Raw genomic sequence first — 27,664 nt, 5'->3', positions numbered from 1 at the left:
TACACCAACTGCATACATCCATTTATATTTGGATTATAAATATACAGTCCTCTTGCCGCATTTTACTGGTGAACCATTGACCCTGGAGGCATACTTCCAATTAGAAAAAGTATCCAAATAACGTGTAGAACCAACACCTTTTATAGCAGAAAGCCTTCGTACGAAGCTTTCACGTCACTGAAGTCGTCCATTTCACCTGTAGCCATTGGATGTAGCAGTGCGACGGATGCGAAATCTTTACCTTTTCCCGCAGTATATCCGATGATTATAGATGAAATGGACGACTTCGGTGACGTCACGAGCTTCGCGCGGAAGCTTTTGCTACAAAAGGTGTTGGTAGAACTCAGATACGTTATTCATGTTGCAAGGGGTTATATGGTTATCAAACTAAAAAAATTGACTTTTTTATACGTGCACCCTGTCATCAAAAACCCAATTAGAAAGTTGTCTCTCCTGAAGCCAAAAAAAATTCACGTTTCTAAGTGCAACATTCGCAGAGATATTTGAATTCAGACATTGGAGAAAAGTTGAAAAAACAGCATAAACTAACAAAAAACTGGGGTTTTTTTTGCTGATTTATGCTGTTCTTTCCCAACTTTTCTCAGCTTTTTCAATTCAAATATCTCAGTGAATATTTTACTTAGCAACGTGATATTTTTATCGTTGGCCTCAGGAGAGGCAAAGCATCAAATTTCTTCATCATAGCATCAAAGCATTCAAATTTCATATTTTTGATGACAGGGTGTTCGTATAAAAAGTAAATTTTATATTTTATTAACTAAACAACCCCTTGGAATATGAATGACGTATCTAAGTTCCTCTAACGTTACTTAAATACTTTTTCTATTTGGAAGTAAGCCTCTAGGACCAACGGTTCACCAGTAAAACGCGGCAAGAGGAATTATGGAATCACCCTGTATATCCATTTCATTGGTTTATAAATTCTACATACTTGCTTTCACGTAATTTTATCGAACCAATGCCAAGTGAAATGAAGAGCCAGGTTGAACTTCCGGTTCAAATGGAGAACCTGGAAGTTGTACCTACCTTAACGTACTGAGAATTACTTCCGGCTAACTACTTACCGAATGAGAGAGAGAGATGCAGCTATCCATAAAGTATTCATCAGGTATACGAATTAACATCAAAGGCCATCTCAAGCAAAATGTAAACTGAATCGCATAAACGTTGGTAGAATTTTGGAATAACTAACGATGTGAACGTGACTTCACTATTCACTTATTTCGGTACTTACCCGTGGAAAAACGGTATACTGGATCATAACAAACAACCGATATTTCCAATATCAGCTAGGTTATCCTCTTGATACAGACCATTTAGAGAATCAATCGATCAAAGTCACCTAATTAACTTTTTTTAATGGATTAAATTTTCAAAATCGGGATTTAATTTACGTTTAATTAATCCTGCATGTTGTAGAAATCTTCCGACTGACCATGAAAGAAAAAAAGAGCAAACAAACAAATAAGCCAGGGTGACATGGCAATAAAATAGGAGGAGTATCCTGGCCAATATGTATAGTAAGGGCTGTTTCAACTCTTTGTAGTCGCGCTTGCCGCCTTGACTCAGGTGTGGTCCCGGAGCTGCTGCGTGACGTCATTGCTCTGATAATTTTTTGCATTCGTTGTATTCACGTGGATTACGTTACATTTTAGTTGCTTGTTTCACTGTTTTAGGCGAGTGATTTCTCGTTCATGGTTGTTTTTTTTAGTGTCAGTAGTGTGCGCATGTAGTATTATGGCAATTTATTTTGGTGAATCTTAAGTTAATAAATGACAAACACATATGAGTTATGCGATTGCCAGGCCCGTCCTGACACGTGGGTTCACCAGGGCTCGGATATACGACAAAATACGACAGGCACACCACTTTCTGACCAGTCGCATATCCAGGCATACAAGGCGGAGTATGTCGCGCATAGAGAATTAGTGAAAGTAAAAAGGACATACTGAATAAACGTCCTGTATTTTATGGAATAGAACGATTATTTTACATAGTATTTCTGGCTTTCGAGAAATCCCTTCCCCTCTGGATAAACGCCTGTTTTTGGCCAGCGAACAGTTTCCATACCACACATATGATAATGACTTCTGGAAGTCACTTTATTCGGGGAAAAATTATCAGAAAATTGAAAAGATGATTGAAATTATCTGTTTCAAGTAGGCTTCCAATAAACCCAATAAAATTTAGCTATATATTTGAAATTAACTCGTATTTCAGCCGTAATTGGGTTCGAGAAAAGTATTTCCAGCGGAAGTTACCTCATAAAAAAAATAACGAAATTCCTTGATTCCCATTTTCAGATGGTGGAAAGAAGCAAACCAATGAATATGCAGATACTAATGACAATAATCGAAAAGATAATTCTAGAAATAATTCATTAAAATAAGCAGTACAACGATTACAAACTATCGAGTAAGGGTGTGAACACAGTGCATCCGTATTTCAGATTCTGGAAACCCGCGTCGTCTCAGATTGGTTAAAAACCCGAATTTCAAGTTTATAAAAAGTTGAAATTCCGGTTTTTAACCAATCGGAGACGACGAGGGTTTTTAGAAATGGAAAATAAAACGCACTATGTTCTGACCCTAAGGAAGCAAAGAGGGCTTACTCAGTTCTGTCAGAGCAGTGACGTCACGCATAACGTGAACCGGTACTAAGGTGACTGGAAAAAGGGTAAACTATATCTAGTGGCTATAACTGGTACAGAGACTCCGGCGCATCGTGAGACGGCCCTTATTATATAGCCCTCGGAGTATCAAACGAATGTGTATAGATTTCTTTTTATTTTGACATCCGACTGGACAATGACATTCATAGGAAGCCGGCTTTTTCTGTCATGCGAATATACCTTTAGATACATGTAGCTATATGAAAGACTTGTCTGTCAAACAATCAAGTTGTCATATCCTTTCACTGACATATGCTACAGAACTCGAAGATTTACTATAGATACACAAGTGTAAATAAAAAGCAACTTACTTGGTACTTTCCTAGTCTTCGAAAAGAAAAAAAAATTCTATCCGTGAAGTTTCACGGATAGTTGCAATTTGGTTTTTTTCCAATGTTGCTATTCAATATCCAATGTCAGTTTCATAAACACTCACAACAAAAAGTAAACTTCATGTACTAGTTCGAGTGTCACTTCACACGCGAAATATTTCTTTTATAAGGAAACACTCATGTACTACTTCGTTTATTTACAATCACATGTCGATATCCATAAAAACCAGAAACGATGATATTCGGGCTCCAGGAGTATATCTGCAAAAGATAAGAATTTTCAAAAGATTAGGATTACAGCGATTATTTGTTTCGTAGACTCAGAAAACAATATCAACAGAAATTAAGGACCTCCTATCTTTTAACATGGTAAAAAAACTTTCATATGCTGAAATATTATTAAAAATATTATTTACCCATTGATTTATTTCAAATTTTTACCACTATTTGATTATGTATGCTATCTTGTGCCGCATAAAATGCTCATATCTCTAATAATTAATTTTTTACTAATTTCAGAAAAAATGCATTAAAAACAGCTTGCACGCATGATAAAATAACATGACAATGAAATTGAATAAAAATTGATTGAAAACAAAGGACACTGTGCAGTTCATAAAATAAAAGATTTCAGATAAATATTTTGGTTATAATTTTTTGAATTTAAAATTTAATTTTGAATAAGATTGATTCGATAAAATCTAAATTTTCTTTCACCATTTTATGAATATTGAACATTTTCCTTTATTTTAAATCATTTTTTACTCTATCACATCGATTTCATACAATTTTATGATGCACGCAAGCTGTTTTAATGCTTTCTTTAATTTTGTAAAAAATTAAGTATTAGAGATGTGCAAAATTTTGTACCAGCATGGGATAGCATACACTATCAAATATACGTGGTAAAAATTTGAAATAGATCGATGGAATAAATATTTCCAACAATATTTCTACTAAAAGTTTTTTTATTATGTTAAAAGGTAAGAGTCCCCTTAAGCTTAAGCGCATGTATTCATAATGCTTCAATAGCAGTTAAGACTAATTACTAAACGCGTAAATTGGTGAGTTCTCTTTTTCGATCAGGCGGTATCCGTGGGGGTATCTTTTAAGCGAAATGTGCGAATATGATAATATTGCATTCAATAAATCCGTTAAAAATTATTTAATCAAAAACATTGATACAAGTAACAAATGCAAGAAAACTTACGACTAAAAAACAAGGATAATTTCTCTTCAAAAACGTCGGGAAAAAACAGAAAACCCGGACAGAATGCGGGACGTACGGTCACCATATTCACAACAATTTGCAAAATCGCCCCTCCCAACAGCGAGCTCTAGATCCGCCCCTGTCCTCGATTACGTAAAGATACTGGTCACAGACCAATACCTTAATATCGTGTCAAATGGTTTTGTTAATGATATTGTTGTTTAACTAAGAGGAAAATATGTATAATGTAGACAAACATTTCGCCGGATTTTTATAGATTAAACCTCAGACCCTCCGTTTAAAATCACGAACCTCAAAAACCTGTATTTAATCAGAAATATGCAATAGATGCTTGCTCTTTTGTAAAGGTATGGAGCTCTCTGATAGCTTCACTTCAGGTGTAAATTAATGTCGATGATCTTCAGATATGGTTATCTCAATCATTCAACATCATGTGCAGGAAAAAAAAAAAGTTTCCGTTTTCATCGAGAGCCCGCGCTCTTAATGGCTTAACTAATCGTTTCGTCATCGGACAATGACCTGCGAGTGACCGGTAAATTCATTAATCAAGATGGCAGTTTCCGGACGAAAACTCGCGGTTCATCAATACGAGTCGATATTATTGTTAGTCACTCGAGCGGAAATGAAAACTTGAAAATTTCGAGGACTTTTTTTTATGCGGAGGATGGATGCTTTAACAAATATTTTCGCATTAGTTTATTGGGAACTAGGGGCGGCTTAAGCGAGGGTAATGGGGTCGCAAACGCACCCGGGTGGTAGCTTGAGCTTAGTTGGAAATTTTAAAAAACAAAGTGAAAAATTCACGTGACATCACGCTTTCGAACCATACCTCGACGGAAAAGATGTCGAGAGAAAACTTCAGGAAACAAACGGGATGGAACCGTAATACAGCCCACGCCGCTTAATGCGACCACGTCGGGATTCAGGGTTTCTGATAATAATCAAGTGATAACTATATCCGGTTAACTAAGTCGCGTTTGCAATATTATGGTCATACGTAGCTTTTTTTTCGAACGGGATGGATGGTAAACGGCTGTTGATAAAACGGGACAACTGTTTTTCTGTCCACATGATTGGTTGCAAAATCATTCAATTTTTTTTTTAAATTTTATTCTAAAACGGGCATTTTATTTGCCTTTAGGCTGAAATGCTTCATTTTTTTATTCAGCCATTGTGAGGCATCAATTAGAATGAAACTGTCTAATGTGTATTACGAATCACGATGCATTTCATAATGTACGGTACGTTCTATACATTTCCCTTGAAAAAGTCTGTCGGAAAAAGAAATTTGAATCTAGTCAACTGAAAGAAACTGATCCAGAACTGAATCGAAAAGACGTTTTTTTTTTTTTTTTTTGTCCTACATTCGCCTTCACTATAGGAAGGCCATTGCCAAAGCAGCTCCACATGTACATGCATCGCAGCCAATACCACGGACCGATTACGACATTAAGTACGGAAATGTTCGTCTACGGGAAGGGTGGGGGGAGGGGCGAAGAAAAACACTTTCTAGCTTCCTACGTAGTCTTACAGCGTGATGGGGGGAAAAACAAATTTGGTTAACCACATTACGATCAAAGACGTAATATTGCGTCCAAACGCCAGTGGAATAATTTTTTTTCAAATACAATACTTTATTAGTCAGAAATGCGGAATACGGGGAGAAAGGGGAGAGGGGGAAAAAATTACCAAGGAGCCAAATGGCCTTCACTGGCAATCGCAATTTACAATTTGATATGAAACTTAAAAATAAATAAAAATAAATAAAAATAAATAAATCAAAAATAATTGACAGAACATGAGTGAACAGAAAGTAAAAAGAAAAAAAAAAAAACAAACTAAACACAATATAACATGATAGGTCATTGGTGGCCGCAGGCATGTGGTGATAATATTTCGATTGTAGCGGGAAAAAAAATAAGGGGGGGGGTAACAATTCAAACAAGTTGTTTTCTTTCCTCTCTCTTCGTCATCGCGAAGCTTTGTTGTAACCATATATTTTTTTCAGTTCGTTTTTTCTATATCCTGATAGTGACTTTTTCCACATATGATGTACATCTTTCTACTATATACATGTAAGAGTGAAAGAGAACAGATATGATGAAGGTGAAAAGAGAAATCAACTTTTGTATCTACTATACTGTTTTACTCTTTCATTTGTTTTTTTCTTTTTCTAACGTGCGGCTAGGTTAGGACAAGGTTACCATATTTATCACCGATTCGGCAAATAGAGATCATCCGAATTTGTTACTAGTCACTTGTAAGTGAAGTGGTTAAACGTTAGCTTCAGAATGCGTAAAAAAAAATAATTCGACCGAAAAAAAAACATTATCCGAAGTTCTGATAAGTATAAACGAATTTTTTCTCATGTTATGATATCGATGTGTTCCGTTCTTTGCAAAAGTGATAACAATACCCGGATGATAACATCCGTGATTTTAATAAGCAGCGTCGACTGTACCAGAAACAAGAATACACTATCACAGCGCTTCTCAACCTTTTTGTACCCGACCTTTAAGATGTCTGAAACAATTCCACGGACCACCAATTCACAGCCTGAGTATTGTGACCGTATGTCCCGAATTTTACAGAACATTCTTCCATTTTCACGTATTTTTCTTTCCGACTTGAAAAACGGTCCCGCGTCCTTCAACAAAAATTTTTCAAGTTTATAATTTTTGCAGATATCGGGGAAGAACATAATTTTTAAAAGTTATAAATTAGATTATGATAATAATTGATACAAAAATACTACCTACCTTCAGTCATGTGTTCATAATTTTTTTCGTGAATTAAATTTTAACTCAGTCCTGTTTCTAGTACTGCATTTTACCCACTCATTTGTAATTTTTCAGTAATTTCAGCAACAATTGGTGATTTTGTCGTTGTATGGCAGCATATTTGGTGACAACAGGCGATGTCCCTTATATATATTTTGTCGTATTTAAAATATAAATTTTCAGTACTTTTTTCCCCATGAAATTTAGAGGGCGCTGTAGCCCAGGTCGATAAGATACTCGTCTGAAGTACTAAAGGGCGTTTCGAGGTGTCGTGAGTTCGATTCCCGGTTCATCCTTGTCAGAAACTTTCCTGACACATGACCATAGAAAAAGATTGCTACCCACATCGAGGGATTAGAGCACCAACCTCTCGCCGAGTATTAAAAAGAAAGCTGCCGTTCGGAATCGGCAATGAATTGTAGGTCCCTGGGTCTAATTATTAGCCCTCTTGTGCAGAAAATGACTATGGCGCAACAAAAATGATCAAATGAAATGTAGTCACTTTATGTGAACGTTTTTTTAATGAAATACATTTTTGTTTGCTGTGGTTTGTAGCAGCCTTCTATCTCCTCACCTTCAGCATTAATCAGCAATTTTTGTCGGAAATGATTTGGCTACAATTAGCGATATCATGTACTTAGGATAATGATTCCCCTATTTTTTCTCGATGAGGTATGGTTACTCTAAGAATGAGAGTCTGATCTTTTATTTAAACCTATAAGGATCGTGATAATTTAATTCTAATTAAATGAAATAATATTCAATTGTTGTAACTGATATTACCAAGCCTGCCAGCGGACCACCTATGACAACGTAGCGGACCATAGGTTGAGAAACGCTGCTCTGCCACAACGGGCAAGTGGGTATTTTGGTGCCTCCACCCAATAGTTCTTCTGGATTGGTGAAATGAAGGAAAATTAAGAATTTGGCTTTTTTTTTCCTTGTCCAGTTCTTGCAGCATCAGAGAAACGAATTTGAAATAAGTTTCTCTATAAAAGTCACCTCGTTATACTGTACTTCCTCTTTATAAGGTCAGGACTCCACTATAACAGTTTTATAAAAAAAAAAAAATTTATGGAACTTGAAAAATGCAACCAATAAGCGCATCGGTTACATTCGAGTGAATGTAATCAATAGACTTACTAGTTGTTTTTTTTTCAAGTTTTGTTAAAGATATTTTATCAAACTCTTATCGTGTAAGCTCGGCCTAAGTAATCGATGGCTTATCAATGAGAGCTGTAATGTGGTTTGAATTATGTGGCGTTGTATTAGAAAAATAATTATGGACCAAAGAGCTAGTCTCTTCACCTCTCTGCGGTCCAGAGTTTTTCTCGGCATTTCGTTGGTACGATTCGTACTATATAACACACCTCCGAGGATGATGTCACTCTCCCCTATCTAAACCAGCGGTTCTCAACCTTTTTTGACTCGAGGAACCCTTTTCAGTATATAATTTCTTTGGCGGAGCCCTGTTTGACTCGAGGAGCCCTTTTTTGTACATAATTTTTGTGGCAGAATCATGTAGACCTCTCTTATTTACTTATCCATAAAATTTACTGATTCATTTTATTTGCCTCGAGTCACCGCGGAGCCCTTGAGAGGTGCACACGGAGCCCCGGTTGAGAACCGCTGATCTAAACGAAGGTTTTTAACAACTGGCTGATACGAAGATGAAATTTTAGCTCTAAGGAAAGATCGAGATATTCGTTGCCTTTGTAGTCTAGTGCGCTCACCCGGCAAGGGAGAAGACGTGGGTTAGATTCCCCGCAAGGGCAGTTGAATTTTCTCTTGCCTAAATTCATCTTCACATCAATCAGCTGTTAAAAGTCTTCGTATATAACACTATAACACCTCCCTCCACACTCCCGCAATGAGGAGAACGCGCCTGGAAGTTTGTTCCTTTGGAGTTTTTGTATAGCTTATGAGTTCTGCCAAAAAGCCGAATTCGCGGGGGTCTTATTATCGTAAGGGGACGTTGCAACAATGAAATACCGTTGCTTCCTGATGCAAACCTATGTCGAGTCCACCTCGAAAAGTGTAAAGGACTGCAAAAGGTTAAAAAATTTTGCTTAGTAAGCAATCGTGGGCGGCTTTCACTAAAAAAAAAAAAAATCAGGTTTATCCCAGTGGCTAAGGCTCCCTAGGCTTGTCAGCCTCCGGACAGGATTGTTTTCAAAAGCGGCAATCGAAACAACAGGATCAAATTGTGCTGGGAGAACTTTAGAATATTGAGTAGCACAACGTTCAAGGTTTACTTTGGTTCTATCCATGTCAGACCCGAGTATTGATTTATTTTTAATGTTTACGGTGTTTTTGCATTGCTGATGTTAAAAAATGCAATAAAAACAGAAAAAAAAGATTTGCTGAAATTTATAATTTATTATCGAAAATACAGGACCCACACATATGTGTGGTGGCCCGGGTTTCGGCTTATGAAATGTGATAGAGTGTGTTCTTGATAAGACAACGTGAGAGACGTGTGTCGTATTTTGAAATCTCACCGTTCACTTACAGCGTGTCTGTCTACAATACTTAGCAAGTATGATATCTAATAGGCCAATCGCCAAAATTTTTTTTTGTAATAATCTGAGTGCTTTTTGCCAATACATCACATGAAATATCAAAAAATAAAAGTTTATTGTGGGATATTTCATACAGCCCATCACTGCGTGGATTCCGAACAGTTTTATTTTTAATTTTATCTGTATTGCATCAAGTTGTTCAAGCACTTATTTTTCGAATCAAATTCTATCCATCTGTAAACTATAAGGAAAGTAAAATTTTTTCAATCTTAGCATGCACACACATAAAAACTGTTAATTAAAAATAAAATGTATGAGGATGTTGAAGTTTTGAGTTTCAAAAGTATAGAAATAATACATCTCATTAAAATTTTTTCAGCTAAGACGATGCAAGGTTTCCAGAATTTTATTGCAAAATTTTACCTCCTCCTATAAGCCATCTTGAAAAAACAGCAAGTCAACTTCAAGCACTTACCTATGATGGATGCCCCCCCCCCCCCCAAGTTCATATATTTGATATGGAGTTGGACGGTGACGCGTCTGACTCCACCTCTCGGACCCTCCGAAGGGACACCCAGTCACGTGATCATCTCGTGCTTCAGTACAGAATGTACCGAGATTCTCTTATTTGATCATAGCATGCTTGGCATGACAGCCAATGTGCAAAATATAATAATGTCGAGGCTCTACGTATTCATCATATTTCTAACCCGGCGTGGAAGGGCTATATGACTGGTACTAAGTGACGCCATTCAAACAGATAATACGCGCTATAAAATATTTAACAAACCTACCGATGTTTCGGCCATCTGTCTCAGCCGCATAAACAAGCTCAACAAGTCATGGTTTGGATTAACGATTAAGAATCGAAATCGAGCTGCAAACATGTCAAATGTATAAGACGATGATAAAAGAACCGATATAGAAAGGTAAGATGAACTCAAGAAAAAACAAACTTTTCATCAACTAAATCGAATTATGAGAATGAATTTGATCTGATACCACTTTTGCTTCAACGTATCTAATCTCGGATCACGATAGTCGGATTCAACCAATCGAATCTCAGAGTTCTATACTATGTCTCGCATGCAGCAAGAGAAAATCGATTGCATGTGATAAGAAGCTTATAAACTTGAAAATGTCAAGTATTTTTCGAGATTGTCTCCAGTCAAAGTAAAAGTTCTGTATTGCTCTGTTTAAAATCCTTACAAGAATACAATGGATCCGCCTGACAAAAAAAACCATATGGGATCTAACGTACGTGAATAGCAACAGCATAACATAGAGAAAGAAAAACTTATTTGCCATCGAACTCATTATCTTCAAAATAGTTTTTTTTTCCCATATTTTCTCTTTCCTCCGATTTCAAACAATTCCATAGAAAATATGTACGTGTTAGCAAAATAAAAGATCTTTAATATGTATATACATAGCGCAGACCTTTATTCCTTTCATCCAATAGCTAAAACGCTAGCGTTTTTCCACGAATGTCCGAACAATTTCGAAAATAATAGACTATTAAAGTTTTAGAAGAGAAAAAAAAACATCGAGGAGAGAATATTTCGGACATTTTTAGAAAATGCCAAAAGCTGCTAAATTCAATTCTGTATAAGTAATACTTTTTCGTTTATAATAAAAGAAGGGTCCGATTCGAAAACTGCTGATGAAATGTATGGAATGGTAGAAACTAATCTTAGATATATAATTGGATTTCTGTCGAAAAGCATCGATTCCTTTACCTACAACGACTCAAAGTATATAAAAAAATCATTTTTATCGTACAGTCGACGATAGTTGCAGTGTGTAGTATCTCCATCATGGATATAGTCATAAAAATGTGTTACTTGAAAGAAGATTCCATTTTAATCAAAGCGCTCTCAACAATCTCACCAAAGCGTAAAATTGCGCACAAAAACGGCGCAATTTACCCATAATTTTTCGACGAGAAACTAGCGGCAAAATCTAATCGTAGGTCTTAGTCTGTAAATATCGACAATCGATAAAAGGATTCATTAAGGAGCCTTTAGTTGAGCTAGAGAAGAAAGCTAAATATTCACCAATAGCGCGAATTACATTCTTTTTATTTTAAATATGATTTTACAACATTTTTTTATGCTTTCCACGATTTTTTTAAATACATTTTTTTCAAAAAATTTCTTTGATCTTATTAGAATTTTCTGTGTAATAAAAATCCTCGGATAAAACGAGATTTTTTTTCGGTGAAAAACTGCCGTGCGATTTCTTTTTTGATGGTGCAGTTATTAGTAATTTACAGTCCATTAACAACATAGTCGTTTAGAGAAAACGGATAGTAGTGAATTAGTTCCGAAAAAACATTTTGTTCCCCCAGGAAAAACATTTTAAATGACCCCACGTATCTCTGACGATTGATTTAACAAAAATAATTACAAAAGTATGGCTTACAATATCTTAATTTTCTCAATATCGTGGTATATATAGATGTGTAAAAATCAACCCACTTCCGCCGAGAAAAAAAAAGCAACCTAAATTTAACAAGCTAAGAAAGAGCCAAGCAACAGCTTGGAAGCTCTTCTGGGAATCAAGACCATAAAAACGAGGTTGAGATATACATTGTCGTAAATATACGAAATAACAACCATCTTCGAAAACTTTTAGAAAAAGTTGTGAGGAAACAAGTTTCATCATTTGAGAAACAGGTGCATGCCATTCCGCAAAGAAGTTTTCATACGCCAATACTCATTTCAATATACGGGGTGTACGGATCAAATGTCCCTATTTTTAAACAGTTCCTACACTTTACGAGAACTCGGAAAAAATGAGAAATGTATATAAGACGAAAGCAATGCTCGAAAAAAATTGGGGTAGGCCAGCACCTCCTAGACATAGAAGGCCTCCGCACGTTGCTTGTGACGTCAGTAAGTAGTCCATTTTCCTTCAGAATATTCAGGGAAAAAAATTCCCTGCTCGTGAAAGTGTCATCGTTGTGCTTAAAAGAAATGATCGGGTTCAGAATTGGCGATTTCTATGCCACACATCCAATTACTATGCGGTATCTGTGAACCATTCAGGAAGATTCTACGACAAAATAAGAAACGAAATAGGATGCTGTGTTTCAAAATGTGGCAAGCCTGCTAGGTAGCCTGAATGGCGTTTATTGCAACCCGTGCGAAGGCCTTCTATCTCTAGGAGGTGCTGGGTAAGCTATGTCATAGACACGGCCGCAAGTGTTGACGTGAATACGTTCTTTTTGACTTGAATCGCTTAGTAGGTAATGACATAATTATATTGGTATCATCAGATTTGTCTTTGGACTAGCTAACAGACAATACTAATGTCGTCTATATGCGTTGCGAACCACTCGAGATATAACGTAAAACGATTTCGTTACGAAAGCGGGCCGCGATCCTCGTGCTCAGACCAGAAAGGGCTTTAAAACCGGAGTGATATTATTGGATGCGTCTTAAAATTACCAATCAGACTTATTTATTGGTTTTCATTTGCGCTGCGAACCGGTCAAGATAGAACGTAAAATAGTTCCGTTAAGAAACTAGTCGCGCTTTCAGAAAATTTGTCGTTGAACTCGCAGAGTTGGGCGACAAAGTTTTTCTAATATTGTTACCTTAAGTGACACTAATTTTTAATCGTTAGTTGAAATAATGGATATTTGATCCGGACACCGTGTATAAGTTGATGCGTATATTATTCACTTGAAACAATAAACCATTTTTTTAGATAGAACGATTTAAGGAAAATTCACCGACAATTGTTCGACACGAGTGAGGTAGTAATTGAGTAAGTGAATGAAGACCCAGTGACCGAAAGTGTGTGTGTGAGAGTGCATGCCCCACATCCTGCATCCGGGTCCCTAGGATGGGAGCTTTGACGGGCCCTTCTAAAGTGAACCTATAGTGTGAAAAAAGAAGAACCGCCCCAGGCCCAGAGCTCTGTTAGCCCTGCCCTTGTGGGGGGCATGAGAGAGTCGGTGAGTGACAGAGTGGTTAGCGAGTGAATGACAGAGTGAGCGAGTGACTGGGTGGCAGAAAGTGAATGTGAACGACCCAGTGAGAGTGGCAGAAAGTGAATGTGAACAACCCAGTGAGAGTGGCAGAAAATGAATGAACCTAGTGAGTTAGTGACAAAGTCAGCTATTCATAGAGTCAGGAAACTAAAGTTGTGGGAAACAAACCTCATCATTGCTCAATCACTCGCTGACTCAATTGCTCATTAACCGATTCATTTGTTCGCTCACTCTTGTCGATGAATTTTCCGGACACAAGATATACCGGCTTCTTTCGGTCAATGCGAAAGATCTATTAGAAACAACAGAACACGGTGAAACACGTAACACCAATCTTGTTCAATAAAATCTCTCAATTTCATACAAAAAAGTAAAGGTTTTAGTGTTCGATTTCCGTGAAATAGCGAATGTATATAACAAATGCGCTTTATCAAGAATCGGGTAAACTCACTTCATCGCGTTTCATCTCAAGTAAAAACGCAATGTCGAAGCTTACTAATCACCTCTATCCCTGAAGGGCATAAATGCTTTCGCTTGAGTGGAAATTGTTGAAAAAAGAATTCGGAAAAAAAACCTCGTCGTTTTCTGACATTTCAATCCTCTTCCGATTTCAAGTCAAAAAATAAAACAAGAAATGAAACACGGCCTTTTCTTACTTCTTTTTCTTCTTCAAAGCGGTTTTCTATTATGTCTTCGAACTCGTTTCGATTCTTTCAGAATTGGCAAAATTACAATTTGGTTTCAAATCAATTATACTGTAAAGCAGAACAAATGTGGTAATTTAGCGAACTGTCTGCTACTAGCTATTTGGCAGGGACGACACAACTTACCTCAGACAGACGTTTCTCCAAGATTTACGGTCAGTCCCAATATTCGTGGTTTTGCACTGGGTCTAAATATACGGAGTACTCCCATTGAGAGTCATTTCTTAATGTCGAGAATGACCCTGAATAAGGTAAGGTAATAAGGTTTGGAGATTTTTTCACGTAAAGTAGGGATGCAAGTGCCACTCATGCATTTTGGAGCAGCCAACTTCCGTTTTTGGAGCAGAAATTTCGAAAATAGAGCAGGAGTGAAAACCGACTCTATATCTGCAATATAAGGGGTAATTTTTCTTCCCTAAAATGCTGAAAGTTTCGCCAAAAATTCAAGATAGAACAAATAATTCTAAATATATTTCCTTTTTTCTTTTTTTTCACAAATTAAAGTTCATTTAAAACTTTTCTGAAGTACCTGTCACTGCTAAAGTATGCAATACTAAAATGACAAAACCAAATATTTGATTTTTTTCAAAACATCCAGCCGCGACAACATATTGCACAATAAAAAAAAATTACTCAAAAATTTAATTTTTTTTCAATTTCCAAAAAATTTTTAAAGTTCATTTGAATCCAACACCCCATAGGCACTGGAATTTAGGAGCTCAGGACACATAAGCCACCCCCCCCCCCTCCCAAGTAACTTTGAAATAAAGCGAGGCTTTAAATAATTCACAGGAACAACATCTCTGCATAGGTACTTTCGGTTGTCTGGCAACCCTAGACCCAGAGCCGTAGCATGCTTTCTCGGAGTCGACTTTTCCTCGGGGCCCTCCTTGAAAGGGTTATGAAAGATTATTATACGAGATAAGTGTACACTTTCTGTGGGCCCCCCATTCAGTACTCTGGTTGACCTAGACCCACTACCAATGTTTTTGTCGTATCAGAGCACCTTCGGCACCTACAATGAAAATTTTAGAACCACGCTCCGCGGGCGCACCCGCTGAAAATGCAGCCTGCGCGTGGAAAAACTCGTGAACACACACTATTGATCTGTATTTACTCGGGTCCTCACCGGCCCCGTTGCGTTACGAATAGCTACGACGCATAGCAATAGTGAGCTTAAATCAGAGCAGAAGTGTCTAGAACAACGTTTAGCGGACGAAGTGCGAGTGATCGAGCACTTTGCTCCACGTGGAGCGCACGCTAGTACCCGACCGATCATCACGCGAGAGAAACAGCGATCCACATCATAATAAAACGCCGTCCAAATAGAATGCACCAATTTCTTTACCGACTGCAATTTTTTTTATACCGGGAACAGACAAAAAGATCGGAGCTGGTAAAGTAAGAAATTGGAGGGAACGTTTTGCTTACGAGAGCCGAAACTATCATGTGCAAACTTTAATGCAAGAAGATTTTTCGATTCCGACAGCCAGCGCACCGTTCACGCGCCGGGGAATGGAGTGAACCAACACCAGCTATAGCAACATCTACTATAGCAGGTGTTGGGTGAACCCAGTAGATGGTGTGTACACTTGCTAAGAGATTTTTGGAAGCACTCATTTTTTCACACTCCGATTGACACCGACTGTCGGACAGGAGCGGATTCGAGGAAATGCGTCGGAAGGGGCGATCTATTTTGTGTAGGTTCGGTCGATTGTCCCGTATTTTACGGGCCAGACCAATATTTCCCATATTATTCGGCTTCTGGGAGGGGCAGTCCTCTGGATTCGCGCCTGCTGTCGGAATCGGAAAACTTGCCTGGCCCACTTTCAAAACGACTCGCACTACAAGCCGGAATTGGCGCAAAAGCACAGGGATTCGGCGCACCTTGTAGCAAGAGAACCGTTTCGGCGCAGTTTGGCGCAGCTCTTGCATTCCTGCGTAAAGTCGGAATTCCATACCGGTCGCGCTACGCGACTCTGAGCTACGCAAAACCGCATTTTATTGGTTGTTATGTATTCGGGGATTCTCTTAACACATTTATTAGCGTCATCTTCTATGCATTTTCCCCTCTACAAATGTTCGTGTGTGATGTAATATATTTAGTGTTTTCACTCATAACCCTGCTTTTTCTTTCCATTTTCATTGATTGTATTTTGCACCTAGTGAATCAGAGTCCGTTGGCCTTTCACAGGTTTTGTATACTAAATAAACAAATATATATATAACCCTTAAAATAGCCTCGCTGTGCTACCCACACCTCAAAACCGGCTTTTCCGCGGGTTGAAGCAGCGTCGCACTGCGGGTGTGGATCCGGCTGTCTTTAAAAAAAGCGGCATTAAAGAGATATCTTTTTCCTCTCTCTCCTTAAGGGCTTCTTATTTTAGCATTGATAATCTCAATAGTTTGTAAAGTTGATTTTTCAATGGGGAACACTTTTCCATATACCCTTACTTTGCATTTGCTGCAAATCCGAAGAACGTCTGCATCATTAAAAAAAATATGGTATTTTTAAGTAAGTGATCTCTGTTGTGCCGCTCAAAGTGTTAAGGAAAATCCGTTTTTAAAGCGTTTTCCCGCTTACGTTTTTTCATGACGGTTTATTGGAAAACGTAATAAGCGGGATCCACTGTATTTTCTTATAACGGATGAAGTCGGTGTTTGAGAACAACTTTTTCAATAAGAGCTATATTTTTTTTACATCTTGACACATATAGAAAATGTAGGCATTATGGAATAGTCGGGTAATACGGATTATCAGGATTAACTCTGCCTTCAGGTATGGCCGCCAAGTGGATCAGTGATGAAATACATACTTCAAAATGCCCCCCCCCCTCCTCCAATAAATGTTTAAGTATTGGAAAAGTGCCTAATAATTTGACATTAAGCCCAATGCACACCGAGAAGTTTCATTTTATTATGCAGTGCTCATTTTTTAGCTAGCGATTCTTTCCGGTCAGATGGGACGTTTATTTTATTTTTCCAAAAAGAAAGCATGCCAGATTATTATACAGTAGGTTACTATAAGGCAGAAATTACACTATGTAGGTTTCACAAAAGTTCTTTTATAACCTTTGAAAATGTAACCAATAAGCTCATCGGTTACATTCGAGCAAATGCAACCGATAAGCTTATTGGTTGCGTTTGACAAGTTTTATAAAAGAGTTTCATAAAACTTTTATAGTGTAATATGTGCCAGACTAAAGTCGGGATTACACTGTAAGGGTTTTGTAAAAGTGTTTTGATGAAACTTGAAAAAAAAATACAACCAATGACCTGATCGATTACATTCGAGCAAATGCAACCGATCTGTTTATTAGTTGTATTTCTCAAGTTTTATAAAAGCACGTTTACAAAACGTTTATAGCGTAATCCCGGCCTTGGGTTTTGTACCATCTACTGTACCACATGAAATGATGCAGAATATCCCTTCAAGACGGGAAGGCATTCGGAAGATAGAGAGATCTAGGAATAATTTGTCCCCACCTGGACTGTTCTGGGGCAGAAAAGGAAGATTGCATCCCAGTGACTTTTGTAAATTGAATGTTTTAATAGTTAATAGTGGTGTCAAACCATCAATCAAACTTAATTCTGAAACCATATTCCACATCACTTTTCTAATTTTCTTAATGCCTCAAATTTTAAATTTTCTTAGACATAATACGAACTTAGAAATAAGTTCGTATTATGTCTGAGATACATTTGTAATGCAGCACCATACTTTTGTAAATGCGACGACAAGAATCCAAATTTTATAAAACTAAAGGGTTCAGTTTTCTATTACATTTCAAGTTTTAATAATCAAGAAATATAAAATGGTATTCCATAAAATTCCAGCACTTCCTATACCACTGTAATAAAAGAAACGAAATCATCCAACAAGTACAATCATTAGTTTTCAACATTTGGAAGCCCACGGCCCGATTGATTTCTTTTTTCATGAGTGGAAGGCCCTGTTATACACAAGACTAATGGGATATAAATGGGTAAAAATGAAACGGTGAACCACTCACGGCCCGTTTTGACTGAGGAGCCAGGTAACGGGCCACGGTCCGGCGGTTGAGAAACACTGATCTAGATGACATGGGAATTCAGCAGCATGAACGATCCTGGAACCCCGTTTCACTTGCGTAACGACCACGCAGTGTTCCGAATTTTCGAATGTTAAAGTGTGATAGCAAGAAAACAAAAGTTATTTCTCTTCATGCCTTACAACAAAGAATTTTGAAAAAGTGACTGTATTGTCATTGATAATAATTCGTCAAAAATACACTCGCTAACCGGAAACGCTTAAATCTTACGTCAAAAACCTGACAATGTATCCTTGGAGTTATAGAATAGTAGTTGAAAAGTAATTGTCCGATTTTGTAATAATCTTACACCAAGGAACGGTTTTCTGGGTAATTAGGAAGAATTTCCTTGACAACCAGGCGTTAATAGCCCCAGAAAATGGGTATAATGGTTTGGCTGATTCCCAAACCTCACCGTTCATTAAGTTGTCGAAGCATCAGTTATTCCGTTCGAATTACCCAACCATCAGGACATATGATACCTTGAAAGTGAAGCAATTTAACGAATTCATTTGCTTACACATTTCCCTGCGATTTTAAGTGGTCAAGAATGGGGTCTTCTCAAGATTTTTAGTTTTTGGCAACGGACACTCGAATTATTTCTTACAGAAGATAGATACTAAGAGGAAAATAGTTTTATTAAAATATTTGGTAACTTGGCTTTTATTGGAAACTTGAAAAATGCTCCAGAACACGTTCTTATAGTTTCCTCAAACTTGATTTTTGAATGGTTAAAAATGGCTATGTATTTTTTGCTTCAATATTATAAGTAGCATTTGCTCCATTTTTGATCTGACTCGGCGATAAAAAACCCCTAAATTTTTTTTTTCAAAAGACAAGCTCTTTTTTTGGCGCAGGTTTTCTTTTCAAATTTTTCTTCAAATATTTTCTTTGAGTTCCATTTACAAGAAAGTAGAAAAATAAGGGAGTTTTATCCGTATTATTCTAGATAAGAAGTTTGCCTCTTCTAAAAATTCTTTTACATTTCTTGACTCAATCAAAATTCCCAAGCAGCTTATTTCTCTCCCATCATACATAAATACAGGGTGGGCAAAAAGTTCGTAGAAACTATAAAAATAAATAAAAACCGGAAAAATAACCGAAATAAAAAACGGTTTGCAGGGTTAGCATCGCTAGGTCACGGGAATTTTTTTAAGACCGGAAAAAAACTAAAAACAGCCGATAGGTGGCGCTGGTACGAGTGACTTCGGTGGAAATATGCAAATGAGACGGTTATAAGAACTTCCGATCCTAATCCACAAGCAGTTCACCGTTGTAAACCGTGTATGCGGACCTGCTGCACTCTGCCTGCTGCACTCTGCCGTTGCTGGATTTGTGACTCGTCTGCAATCTGTTATCCCCTGTGGTGGTGGTCACGTGGAACACATATACTGCTGTAATAAACTATTTGGCGGCATTCTGTTCTTTATTTGCGTATCTTTTCTTTGACTTGTGTACGTCAGCGCCACTTATCGGCTGTTTTTTTTTTTTTGTTTTTTTTTAAGTCTTTTTTTATTTCCTGTCTTAAAATTCCCGTGATCTAGCGACGCAAGCCGTTTTTTATTTCGGTTATTTTTCTGGTTTTTATGAATTTTTAAAGTTTATACGGACTTTTGTCCACCCTGTACAGTAACAGATGTATACTGTAACCAAACAAAAGTATATTAAAGATGATCACACTTCATTAAAACGACTTTTTTCACGCGTTTCACTATCACTAATTACTCTTTAATAAAATAGTCACTATTTAAAAGGCACTGAAGCAAATTGTGATCGGTAAATTTTTAGTTTTCGGATGATATTGCTGGGAGATGGTTCTATATATATTAAATATTAACGTGGTCTCATTAAGCGATACTTGAAAGTTTTACCATAGATAATAACTTTCTAGAATTTCTCTGCCCTCTATTTTTCTTCCAGATGCTCTTGAGCCATTTCATGTGAAATGGCCGCAGAAGAGAATGCAGCTTTATATATTTTCTGATAAAGGTCAGGCTTGAGTGTTTTTGTGTGCTCGGTAAGACTTAAAATCAAATTGAACAATCGGGCTATTCCTGGAGCCTATGTTTTTTTGTCTGCATGTAGGAGACAGAAATGAGCTGACCAAATTACATTGGCCGGGGGGAAACTGAGTGTAAAATAAAATAAATGGTTTTCTTTAAGACTTCTTTTGAATTTTATTTCCAACCGTTTCGTACCCTTATCGAGAGCCAACGACAGAAATACAATTTTTGTCCACTCTTAACAATATTACTGCTGCAGTCTACCAACGTTTTAGCTGTGCTTTTGCAAATAAACATAATTAAAAACTTTTCTTTTTGTTATTTATTCATTTTATCAACTTGGCATTTACTCATTTTATCAACTTGGCATTTATTCATTTTATCAACTTGGCATTTATTCATTTTATCAACTTGCCATTGATTTATTTTATAATTCCACAATTGGGGTCCATGGACCCCCAGTAAAAATAACCGTGGATCCTTGGTTGTCCACGCGTTCCCATTTGGGAACCGCTGATATAGCTGATTCCTAACAAGATTTGAAAAAATACCGTTGAAGCGAGGTTTCACTGTAGATGTATCTGTTTTTTGGCATGCTAAATAAATCGAGCAGATTGTTTTGTGGCATTGAAAGCCGTTATTTTGACATGCCCCCCCCCCCAAACAAAAAAATTGTTTTTCCTGTCATACATCTCCTATGCGGCGGTCACCTCCGCACAGACGGTCACTTTTTTTACGGAACGCCGAGTGGCCGTCATAGAGGAGTTCCGCTGTTTACATTTTCTCAGTATATGTAAATTAGGCAATACAGAGTTAATGATAAGTATTCTGAAACGGTACACATTTTCGAGGTTTGTTAAAAAAGTATCCGACCATAATTTTTCGTGCGTGCACCAATAAAGCTAGTTAGGCGTGGTTTGGCACACATATGCAGGCAATCCTAGTGCGCATGCTTGAATTTTTATTTAGGTGCAGAGGCCGTGCTAGTCGCCGGCAGACTGCCGGTGAATGGGGAAGTGTAAGTGACTGCCGTCGTATTTTCATTTTTGAGAAAATGGCAGGAAAACCTTGAAAAATGCTACTGCATTAAATTTTGTGTGAAGCTTTGTGATTCCCGAGTGGAAACAATCCCAAGATTCAACAGACTTTCGGAGCTGAAGAAATGGGCACCACGCACGCCGATACGCCGATAGAGGAGTAGTACAACCGCTTCAAAGATGGCCGCACATCAATGGAGAGTGGAGCACGTAATGGTAGGCCCTCAACATCCAGTAATTAGATCGTTATTGACTAAGTGAGGACTCTGGTGGTGCAGGACCATCGAATCACGAGCAGAGAACTTGCAGACGAGGCGAGCATTAGCATTAGATCCATTCCTTCTATTTTGACTGACAATTTGGTTTTCAGAAGACGCAATGTCGAAGTCATGCCGACCGTTTTCTTTGATTCTATTGGCGGATTCATCACGAGGACGCCCCGCACGGCACATCCATCACCAAACAGTACTACCAAGAAGTTCTGCGTCACAATTGGTAGCTCCATCACGATTAATGCAGCAACGTTGTTCAAGATTTTCCAGCCATTTTGTCAAAAAACGAAAAATGCGACACAGAGTGGTCACTTACACTTCCTCACTCATCGGTGGTCTGCCAGCGACTGGCAACTTCTGGAGGCAGGACAAAATTCAAACTTGCGCACTAGGATTGCTTTACATAGGTGCACCTTACCACGTCTCCCTCGCTTTATTGGTTCACGCACGCAAAATTATGGTCGGATACTTTTTGAACAAACCTCGTATAAACTGAAGTGTGCGTTCCGTGTATCCACTTTTTATTTTTACTAAACTATTTTTATTACTTGCTCAGCACTAGTCGCATTGAATTAAAACTAAATTTCAATGGTGTTTCACGGAATAGCTATTCAATCTACAATAGTGCAATTCCGTTTTATCTAAAGTCTTGGATCAAAAAATTATTGAATTAGTGGAGAGATTAACTTATTGACTTGGAAAAAGATTACTGACTGTAGTTTAGAAGTGTGGTTGTCTATTTGAATCTTGCAAGATGTCAGTTTTGTTACATAAATGCAAGTACGTATAGTCAATGTGATTTTAGCCTTATCTTTCTGGCTTTCCACGATGATGGACAGTTAGTTTATAATTTTTTTTTACTTTACACCCACGACAATATATCGATGAAACCTATTTCTGAGCCGTTCAAAATAGTGACATTTTTCGGAGTAATAGAAACACAACTAACAAAAGAAAATTTGGAAACCCAATATACATCACTATGGTTGGTTGCTTTATTTCATTTTATCGTCGAACATGGTTATAAAAAATTCGAGAGTTGGAAATTTAGTTATACTGATTGATACAAGCAGAAGTAGATGGAATACGCTAAAAGATGGAGGACAGGATAGTTATTAGGTAATAATTATGGATAGTTTTGCTACTCGTGACCGTCAATATAATGGGTCCATAAAGGTTTTAAATGAACATGCGAACATCAAAGTAATCACTTAAATTTTGCGTAACCATAAAAATCTGGCAATTACCGAGAGGGAACTTTAAATATCAGATTTATGCTTAATGTAAAATTGTGAGAAAGCTTATCTAGTGAAGCATGTCTTTCACTGCAAATGGTGCGAATACCAAGCATGTCCAGACACAGCGGAGGATGTTCAATAGTAAAGAAGACATTGGCAAGTGGAAGTTTTTGATCAATGTATTTTTTTCCTCGTTGCCTCTATTATCAAATCAAACTATTTTACTCGGTAATTTGTCTTTATCTTGCCGGAAAAAAAATGCCGGATTTTCAGGAAAAAACGTCGCACTTCCGTAGTCGCCCCACTTGCAAAAAATCTAATGAAATCGGAAACGGATTCACCGCATTCACGAAAGATTTACTGATATAATCTGATAATCTGAAACTGGTCAATAGGATGGAATCTGACGGTGAACGTACTAATAGCATCGAGAAGAGAAGGGGTTTCTATAATATTTCCATGTTTGAAAGGTGGTATCTTTAAGTGGTATTAATATAGAATTTAAATATAAAAAAACTGCATTTTTCTTGGAAATGAAAATACTTAATTGCCATATCAGCAGAAACACGATGCGCCTCAATAAAAGAACTAAAGAACTGTTAAATTTTAAAAACGCCGCAGTGTTTATTCAGAAATTACGGTATATATTGTATTCATATAAAGGAAAAATATCAATTCACGATAAATTATTTAGTTACGAAGATCAAACTGTATCAAACTTTCCGTGTTGGAGCAAGTTGATAGGGACTAAATTAGCCGATAACGATGATGTTAGTAATTATAGCAGGAAAATTACCTTTATTATTCACGATATACATGCCGCTAGTTAAGACAAGAATGTCATCGAAGAGTTATAAAAAAGAAAGCGACTCATATTTATCACTGATAAAGACGTCTGGTGCTTCCCGAGTTTACCTTACACTTAGAGCATTAAGAAAATAACTATACTAATGGGCATATTAAAAAAACGCAGTTTGAGAACCTTGGAAACAAAACTAAAAATTCTGAAAGTCATTGTTGCTGCACAGTTTTTCGACGATTTTAGACGTAAGTCGAGCTCCGACAGAGTTTTAAAGTAACCCATAACGAGTTTCAAGTTGTTTCGCATGTACACAAAATTCGATGGAGATCGATCGAAGATTTTCGTTTTTTTAAAGAAAATATAGACAGAAAAAAAAAAAAATTTTAAACATATATACGATAGAACTTCATTCGTTTGGAACTCTTAGGCGATGTCGATTTTATACAAATACAAATACAACGCCACAACAGGCAAACCGCCCAACGAGGTGGCTGACTTAAGAACATCATGGATCCCCGAGCCCCTACCTACTACTGCTACACCACACATGCACCCCCCTCCCCCGCGGAACCCCCCAACGAATCGGTATATGCGGGAATGTGCGTGTACGTGTAGTGCAACCTGACGTAAAGTTTGTTTCTGTGTAATGCTTGTTATGTGTAGTGCTGTCATCTGCCCCCAGATTTTCTAATTATGAGTGAAGTGTTATGATTGAATGATTTATCGTTGTAGGACTGTTGCTCTCTGTGGCGAGACTTTTTAACAGGGAGATCGGCTCGCATTTGCGCCTTGAAGTTGGGAACCACAGAAAACCAACTTCAGCCGACCACCACTGTGGGGTTCGAACCCGGATCCTCGCATCACGAGTCCGGCACTATAACCACTCGACCACCACAGCGGCATTTTCTTAGTAATAATTTTTTATAATGGTGAAACTATCATTAAGTCCGAAATTATTTTATCAATAAAAATTAAGGTGGTAACGCAAAGAGGTATTTCTTGGTAGGAGCAGCAAGAATGCTGCGACGCCTCAAACATAATATTGCAAAAAAACTTCGTAAAACAGCTGCCAAGCGAAGGATGACCCGAATCGTCCACATTTGTTATTTTGTGTATTCGATTATAATCTTTATAGTTTTTACTGCACTTAAATACATCCCTTTTCGATTTAATAAAGAAATTTCGACTCACCGGCGTAGGTTGCAGTTTTAATATGGATCAAAGTATGAGACATTTTAATCTTGTAAGTCACTGTGAACTCGTACACACCGAATCAAACTACCCCTTCCCCCCCCCCCCCCATGCCTTTTTGAATGACTTAATGTTGCATAATACACTGTACACTCTTCTAAACGAATAATATTTCTCATCTTTTGTTACGAAGAAATAATTGCTAACAATTAATGTAAGTCTTGTGTTATAAATTGATCGACATTTCGACTTTGTTTCTCGACGAACGAACAGCTTCTGTTTTTTGTATTTTCGTGTTTTACGATTTCATCTGCTAAGGACTTCGTATACAGTAGTTTCGAGTAGTATGTCCCTCTATTGTCTACACTATTTTCGGCTTACCTTCTATTACAAGTGATACCTCTTCTAATGAAGGTACAGTGAAACCTCGATACTATACGGATTAAGAAAAAAAATATCGTTGTAGAGGGATTATCGTTATATAAAGACGTAGCATTATCATCAGTTGCCATCTCTTCTGAATTGACGTCGTTAGTATCACCATAAATTGTATTTGTAAGTATTTTTTCGCAACAAAAAATTCAAATTGATTACTTCATTAATAAATTTAGGCTGTTGTTTCACACTGTCAAGTAGTTTCCTGCAATGCACTTTTGTGTACTACACAAAGGCGCTTCACGGCAACATCTTCAACATTTTCAGAGGGCGTAGATAGCACAAAATATCGATGTTAGTGAACAACCTCGAAAGAACAAAAACTGATGAGGAATTTAAAAATAGTAACTTCTGCTAGAAAGCCGACGACAAGTTCAGTTTTGAGATTGTGCAAATTTAAACTTGAGCCGTTATGAAAAATAGTAAAAATTATTTTAAATATTTCCAACTCTTATAGCAGATTTACTGATGTTTAGATGACTGGTTCGCGATTCCCGACTGTTCATATCATGAAATAATTAATTGGAATTTCCAGTCAACTACAGTAGTCCGTAGTCTGTCAAAACTTTTTTGTGGACTTTTTTGTGACTTTTGCTTGAACGCAGATGATATATTAAAGGTGATTTTGAGCGAAATATGAAAAATATTGTTGCAACAGAGTTGCGAAATCTCAAGAAATGCCGTCATAGAGGGATTTATCTTAAAAAAAGGATATCGTTTTATTGAAAGGAGTTTAAAATTAGACTATAGAACAATTCCAAAGATATGAAAAAATATCGTTGTAAAGGGATTTATTGTTACATCAATTATCGTTGTAGCGAGGTTTCGCTGAAGTTCTTTTTTTTTTAATCCCATTCGTTAGACGAAACTCGAATTTCCATAAGTTTATGTGAAAAAGCATTTAATTCGTTCTGTAAAAAAGACAAAAATTCAAAGGCCGAGATGATCAGCCCAAGAGTTTTAACTCTTTTGCGGTCCAGTAGATTGCATTGCTATCGCATCACATTTACTAGCACTGGACAGAATGTCCTCCATTGCTCGAGAACATTCTCTCTCTCTCTCTCTCTCGCTGTAGATGGCTGTAGTTTCGGCCGATGTAAATATGGGTCTGACAGACACCAAGGTTTTTTTGGGGTGGGGGTGCCGACTAGAAGTATTTAGGTAGCACTGACCTATAGTCTAATGCTAAACTATTCTCGATACAACGATATCCTTATGATGAACCCCTACATAACGAATTTTTTTGAAACCGCCACAACGATATTTTTTTTATATTTTGCTCGAAATATATCGTTCAATATATTTTTAAACTCGCCACATATTCTTCAGAGGACGTCTAAATAATATCGGTATTTGGTTCCACCTGGTCACCGAAAGTGTTGAAGTTTTTGACGTCGGTACATTTTGTGTGATACATCAAAGTATGTCGCGATAAACATTTTCTGGTGGAATTGACAGCGCCGAATTATAAAAGATGCCAACAGCGGCATAAATTTTATGGCACGTTATGATAATGTTGCCTCTCGATATAACGATAATCCCTCTACAACGATATTTTTTCTTAGTCCGGTATTGTTGTCTTTATCGAAGTTTCATTTCATTGGTACTTTATTTAACTGTATTTTATACAGAACTAGAAACATGAACCTGATAGAGATCAATTCCTGTGTATTATCAGGATTTGTTCTTGCCTTGTAGCAAGTTGTTCTTTCTTCACATTTACTTTTTTACTGAATACACATTTACTTTTTTACTGAATACACATTTACTTTTTTACTGAATACACATTTACTTTTTTACTGAATACACATTTACTTTTTTACTGAATACACATTTACTTTTTTACTGAATACACATTTACTTTTTTACTGAATACACATTTACTTTTTTACTGAATACACATTTACTTTTTTACTGAATACACATTTACTTTTTTACTGAATACACATTTACTTTTTTACTGAATACACATTTACTTTTTTACTGAATACACATTTACTTTTTTACTGAATACACATTTACTTTTTTACTGAATACACATTTACTTTTTTACTGAATACACATTTACTTTTTTACTGAATACACATTTACTTTTTTACTGAATACACATTTACTTTTGATACACATACACATTTACTGATTACACATTTACTTTTTTTACATTTTCTTTATACTGAATCTCTGCATGTTAAAAAGTGAAAGAAGTATCCACAAAGCCAGAACTTCCACACCCTTCATCTATATCAGTAATTCCCAACGTGGGCGTTAACGCCCCCCTGGGGACGATGGAATATTCTAGGGGGCGACAGAAGCTACGGGTATAACATAGGATCCTATGGGTTATATTGCGTTGGT

The 27,664-nt window shown here is 37.1% G+C and overlaps 1 protein-coding gene across 3 annotated transcripts in view; it reads right to left on the bottom strand.

Moving 5' to 3' along the window:
- The window catches only part of LOC149067571 (uncharacterized), a 251,303-nt gene that overhangs the window by 125,518 nt on the left and 98,121 nt on the right, over positions 1-27,664 (bottom strand). For all 3 annotated transcript variants that reach the window (XM_089252450.1, XM_089252452.1, XM_089252451.1), the window contains one exon: positions 3,004-3,285. The gene's annotated coding sequence lies outside the window, so the exon portion shown is untranslated. The remainder of the gene's footprint in view (positions 1-3,003; positions 3,286-27,664) is intronic.

This window comes from Pholcus phalangioides, unplaced genomic scaffold (assembly GCF_987345545.1).
Source record: "Pholcus phalangioides strain wild (caught in Gottingen) unplaced genomic scaffold, Ppha-v1.0 ptg000029l_1, whole genome shotgun sequence".
NCBI classification, from domain to species: domain Eukaryota; kingdom Metazoa; phylum Arthropoda; class Arachnida; order Araneae; family Pholcidae; genus Pholcus; species Pholcus phalangioides.
This window is presented reverse-complemented; position numbering and strand designations above follow the sequence as displayed.